The 6,032-nt window shown below is 36.1% G+C and overlaps 1 long non-coding RNA gene across 1 annotated transcript; it reads left to right on the forward strand.

Annotated features, from left to right (window-relative positions):
* Nucleotides 1-235: 235 nt before the first annotated feature.
* On the forward strand, nt 236-3,535 carry LOC124898952. Its single transcript, XR_007056063.1, has 3 exons — nt 236-528; nt 720-816; nt 2,891-3,535. It is a non-coding gene; the product is annotated as an uncharacterized LOC124898952 (long non-coding RNA).
* The last annotated feature ends 2,497 nt before the right edge of the window (nt 3,536-6,032 follow it).

Consider the following 6,032-nt stretch of genomic DNA (forward strand, 5'->3'; position numbering starts at 1 on the left):
ATTTCTAATATTACAAAAAATCCCAACTTCCTAAATATATTACAAAAATCCCAACATATACATAGAATGCTATGTATATGTCGGCTATGTTATGTATGTTAATAAGGAGAGAGAGTAAAGTAATTAAAAAAGTGGGAGAGAGTGTAATTACTTCCAAAATGGTTGGTATTTATGTTATTTATACTTTATTAAATCAAAATGGGTCAGTAAATATACAAAAATCAGGCCCAATAATGGCCTGGCCTAGAAACACTTACAAAACCAGACATCACCCGAAACATATTAGGAAAGTAGTCAGCTGAAAAGTTCAGCTTGAGCTACCAAGAAAATCATCAATCTTTCCTTAAAATTCCGAAAATACGGAGCTACCATCTAAGAAAGATGAAGGTCATCATCTGAATTGATACTTGGGGTTCTTGATTGTTGAAATCTCGATGAAATCCAACAAACTCCATTCTTATACTTGAATTGCTTCAAAGTTTTAACGCTTAAACTTCGATCTCGCTACACGGCTAATAGACGTTTGAGGTGAAAATCAGTTCTACTCTACCCTTGAAAGCTAAGAACTCTCTTTTCCTTAAGGCTTAATTTGCCCATTTTTCAATTGAATGATGGGTTAAATCTAACTAGAGATTGATACCGCCATCTGTTCCATTAAAAAATAAGGTGGAAAAAGCTTTTAAAGGGATTTACTAATGTTCTCTTATGACCTGTTGCAGATTCACCTGTCAACCTAGCACTGTTGACAGATCCGAGTGCACATGCAAATATCCACGTCTTGATTTTGTATCTTTGAACACCCTAAACTCTCACTAGGTGCTTATACTCCATCATATGAATTTTCTTCCGACGTACTTATTTGTACTCTCTTCTGTGAAAACTAAGCTATTTGTAGTAAATCTGGTCCAAATCTTTTAACCTATGCATATGTATTAATCCATTTTGCTCCTGCGAATGTTTGGTGTTCCTTGTTTGTCTAGCTGTAGTAATTTTCTTCCGTCACTAGGCACATCCTGTAAATTCTCTATGTGAAATTCACGTGCAAAAACAAAAACCAGGTTAGTGAAAAAATCAGCAAGAGTATTTCCTTTCCGAAGGGAATATTGTACTCTTGCTGATAAAATTTCCATTAGAGTGTTGATTTCCTTGACTTCAACTAATAAAGACGAAGGTGTTTCCCACTTCCTTTACAGAATGTGAACGATGGACAGTGAATCAGTCTCAATAATAACATTAAATCGCTACTTCTCTTTGTAAAACTATAGGCTTTCTCTGATAGCTCCAGCCTCTGCCCCGCAAGATTGTAATTTCTTGTATAAGGTATCCCTTGGCCACAACCAAATCTCCATCATGGTTTCTAATGTTGAAGGCTGTTGCGCTAGGCCCTGGTTCCCTCTAGAAGCATCATCAATGTTGCACTTAAGCCAATTTTCTGGAGGAGGATACCATCTTACTATTTTGAAAGAGTAATTAGGTCTATACCCTTCCAAAATTGCTACAATTCTACCCATTTTTTGTTGTCACAATTCATATTTAATCTAGCTTTTAGGAACTTTATTATGGAACTAGTGATATAAAAAAAAGAACTTTACCAGTAGAATATTTTTCTCTATGCAGTATAGTATTTCTTTTTTTTTTTTTCCATAAAAACCACAACATGGCGATAGGAACCACCTGAAAATTAATCCTTACTCTTTCGTTTCCTTGAAAGTTCCACCATTCTCTAACACTGTCCTTAAGATAATTGAGAGGATTAAAACTAGCTGCCTTTGTGAAGTAGTTCCAGACTGTGCTAGCTGTTTCCCCTTTAAAAACCAAATGTTTTATGGTCTCCCTCTCCGGATTTAAACAACACCTACAATCATGTGAAATGTTAGGATTCTGGACATCAGATCTGCGACTGGAACAATAACATGCCACATTCTCCACACAGGAAATGAGATTTTAAAGGGAAAGCCTTTACTCCAAATAAGTTGCAGGTCTTCATTTGCTTCTTTCCTTTGTTTAAGAAGATTCCATGCACTACTGACTGTAAAAGTGCCAGAGCTTGTGTGAATCCATCATGGTTTATCACTTTGATTGCACAACACTTCTTTTTGTAGTACTCTTCACATGTTCTACCACATAACCAAGAACTAGGTCCTACGTCTCATTAAAGTCATGACAAGTAGGCATTTCTGAAGGATATTTAAATAAACGGCCTAAATTAGTCCAATTGTCAAACCATACAGTTATTGTGCCTCCTCTAGGTTCCGATCATAATCCTTGCTCAATTATGTCTCCATTCTGCAACATAAATTTCCATACCTGAGAACTACCCTACCATTGAAAAAGAGAAGGGATCTGCTTCTTACAATATTTGTTCCTAAGAATGTTAGACCATAAACTATTTTGTGTCCTGAATTTCCACAATAATTTAGCGTACAAGGCCTTTGAAACATCAAATAGAGATCTAAATCAAGTCCACCCTCCTTTTTAGGAAAACATACTTTGTTCCATGCTGACCAGTGTTCACTTCTGCCTGATTCCTTATTAGTCCAAAAGAATTTTGCAAAAACTTTATGGAGCTCTTTAATCACAAAAACAGGAGGTACAATTGTATTCCACTTAGGCATCTCATAACCTACAGACTTATCATCCTCAAAAGAGAGTTTAGAGCCGTAGAGAGTACTTCAATTGATTATATAAATAAAGTAGGAGATAGAGGATTACCTTATTTCACCCCTCTTTCTTTCACTGAATAATAGTTGCTTGAAATCAATCTCCGTATCAAATCAATAAAACTGATGTGTGAGCTAATGCTAACATATTTGAGGCTTTTAACTAAGAATAATTGTGAAGTCTTAAGAAACTTTTATTGTTTTTGATTGGTTTATGTTTGATTTTGCAGTAGAAGCTAATATGATAGAGAACCAACAAGAATGGAAGCAAAGGAGTTGAAATCAGAAGTAGATAGAGGCAAAAGTGTGTCTGACGACATTTCTGATAAGTCGTCAGCCTTGTGATAAGCTATCAGATTCATCGTTAGACATAAACAGAGAATTGACCTAAGATTGAAAGCTGTGATGATATTTTGTGATAGGTCGTTAAGGATCTGATAAGCTATCAAGAATGTCGTCAGCCTGAGGCAGCACAGGAGAACTGAAGCAGCGCCTTGACGACATTTTGTGATAGGTCGTCAAGGAGTTGATAAGTCATCAAGATTGTGGTCAGCCTTAAGCAGGAAGAGCCAAAATTGAAGAAGGAGCTGACAACATTTGTGATAAGTCATCAGCCTCTTGATAAGCTATCACAAATGTCGTCACCTAATTCAAAGAATTTCTGAATTTTATTATTTTGTTTCCATAATTAGGGTGAACTATTTAAAGCCCTGTTTAGGGTTTTCTTAGGGGTTTCGCACATTGAGTTTTGACAATACTTTTGATATTTTCTCTCTAATTTCTTGGCTCGAAAAAGCAAATATTTTGAAAAGATTATTATCATTATTTTGGGATTTCCTTTGTGATATAATTTGAGAATCTCTAGTTTCTATTCATCTTATGGTAAGTTTATCTTTCAAAGCATGAATCCATCTAGTTGCTTTGATTTTTACGTCATGAGTGTGGCTAAATTCCTTTAACCTGAATTATGGGATCTAGGGTTAGGTCTTGATAAGGTGCTGAGTGATCAGGATTCGAAAGGTGGTAGGACTTCTTGATAATTCTGAGGTTTTAATTAACGTCTGTTGGTTGCAAACAATAGATAAAACCTACTTTGATTTGCTTGAGAAAAAAATCAAATATAGTAGGAAGTGAATTATCAACAGGGACTTGGAAATACTCCGTTTAATAATCAGCGTTGTAACAAGGTTGGTTAACCTGAGGTAAAATCTGGGCTGTGAATATAAATTTCCAAAGTCCGAAAGGATTAGGTAATTAAATGCTTAAGTAGATCGAGAGACATTTAAGCATAACTTCGATAAAGATAACTTGTTGTCCTACCTACCGTGAGAATCCTGAACCACTAGTAGCATCTGTCAAGTACCAAAATCCCTAGTGAACATAATTCTGGTTTTTCCATAAACTCTTGATTGCAAACACGGAAACTAAGTGACCAATAATTATTTGTTTGATCTTTGAAAACCCCCATTTTGTCTTTTCATGCTAGTTGTTTGAATTTAACTTGTAGCTTTAGTTTCAAACTAGTTTAATCGTCACTCACATTGTTCCCTGTGGATTCGACTCCAACTCCAAAGTTGGGTAAATATATTGACGACGACCGCCTTGCACTAAATTGACATGTAAGTTGAGCGTTATCAAAAATGGTGTCGTTGTCGGGGAATAATTTGGCGTATTGAGTTGGTTTGGAATTTTAGCCTACTTGCTTGAATTTAAACTTGTAAATATTTGTGTTTAGTTTTCTTTTATTTCTGGTGTTAGGTAGATTTTTAATTTAGTTTACTTATTACTATGGCGTCTTGGAATGAATATGAGCTTGGTGGTTGGAAATCATGTCTTGATGATCCATGTTCATATTGTGATGGACCTCACTTTTGGCAAGATTGTAAATATGCTCCCCGGAGAGAGATGTGTGCACCATCTCCATCCTACTGGGAGTATGATTGTATTTTATGTGGTGGTCAAGATGGACATTAGAGTGATTGCCCAAATGCCCCCTCTACCCATTGTGCTAACCCAAATTCTAGTTCTTCTTATGATTTTGATAGGTCTTTTGGTCAAGAAAACGAAGAACGAAGCACCGGAAAGAGTGGCATTAAAGTTATGCTTTAACTAATATTGGATTGTATGAGCACAACGATTGATATCATAGGTGATATACATCAAGACATTAAGGTATTTAACAAGGAAATAGAAAAGATAGAGGAGATGGATATCGAGGTCAATCATCCAAAGCACTTTTCTACATTATGTTTAGATGATATCTTGTCTGTGGAATCATTTAAACTAATTGAAGAGTGTGAATATGAGGAGCAAGAATCCTATACTGATGATGAGCTTGATGTTGATCAACCCTTGGAGATTTCCCAACCAACTGAACCAACCATGAGGAATGATTCCAAGATTGGGGAAATGGTGCTAGAGGTAAAATAAGAAATCAAGCATAATCCTTGTGAAGACTCTAGTCCATTTTGGGGTGAAGATACTAATAGGGATACTACTCTGGAAGTAAGAGTTAGTCCTCATTCGAACCACTTTTCAACATTATGCATGGTGGATGTGATGAAAGTTGAATCACCCAAGCAAATGATGAATTTTGAAAATGAGGAGGAAAATTCTTACATTTTGGAGTTTATCTTTCCAAAAGGGTATACCACAACCCCAATCGTAAAAGCCAAGAAGCCTAAAAATCGATGTCCATTTAGTGTCTTTTCAAGATCCTTACTGTTTTCCAATGCACAAAAGTTTGATGCAAAATTAGGCAAGTGGTTCAAGTCTTCGAAGTGGCGTCATAGAACATTCCTTATCATGCCCTCTCCTTTGCCCAACAAGCCTAAAAGAAGTAAAGATCGAGAGATGGGCCAATAATTCACATCGTCTAAGTGGAGGGATAAAGGATGACTGAATGATGTCGTGCTGCGACACTAAATTTGGCGCTTCTTGGGAGGTAACCCAAGGTATTTTGTTGTTTGTATTTGTATTATGTGATTGACATCAGATCTTTGCACCCATGGTGCCACAGGTATGTTTCTGACTTTAGTTTTGGTTTGACGCATTGGGAACATTGCATGATTTTATGTTGAAGGTGGAGCTACTTGTGTGTGTTGATGTTCTCTTGGGGTTATTTTTGCCGTGCCTCTTTGTCCTGGAGTCTTGTTCCTAGTAGAGCTGACATGTTTAGGCGTATTATGTTTGTTTTATGATGTGTTGTGATTAACTGGGGAAAAATAAGTATCTAGGATAGTTGACATATTTTTGTTGATTTTTCTTGGAATGATAAATACCTCTCTAATTGTCTATCTGGTAACTGTGTGATGTGCATCTATATGTGACTAACGTGAATTTTTTTATGGCATTAGTTTTAGTGACACAGTA

This window comes from Capsicum annuum, chromosome 5 (genome assembly GCF_002878395.1).
Source record: "Capsicum annuum cultivar UCD-10X-F1 chromosome 5, UCD10Xv1.1, whole genome shotgun sequence".
Classification (NCBI taxonomy): domain Eukaryota; kingdom Viridiplantae; phylum Streptophyta; class Magnoliopsida; order Solanales; family Solanaceae; genus Capsicum; species Capsicum annuum.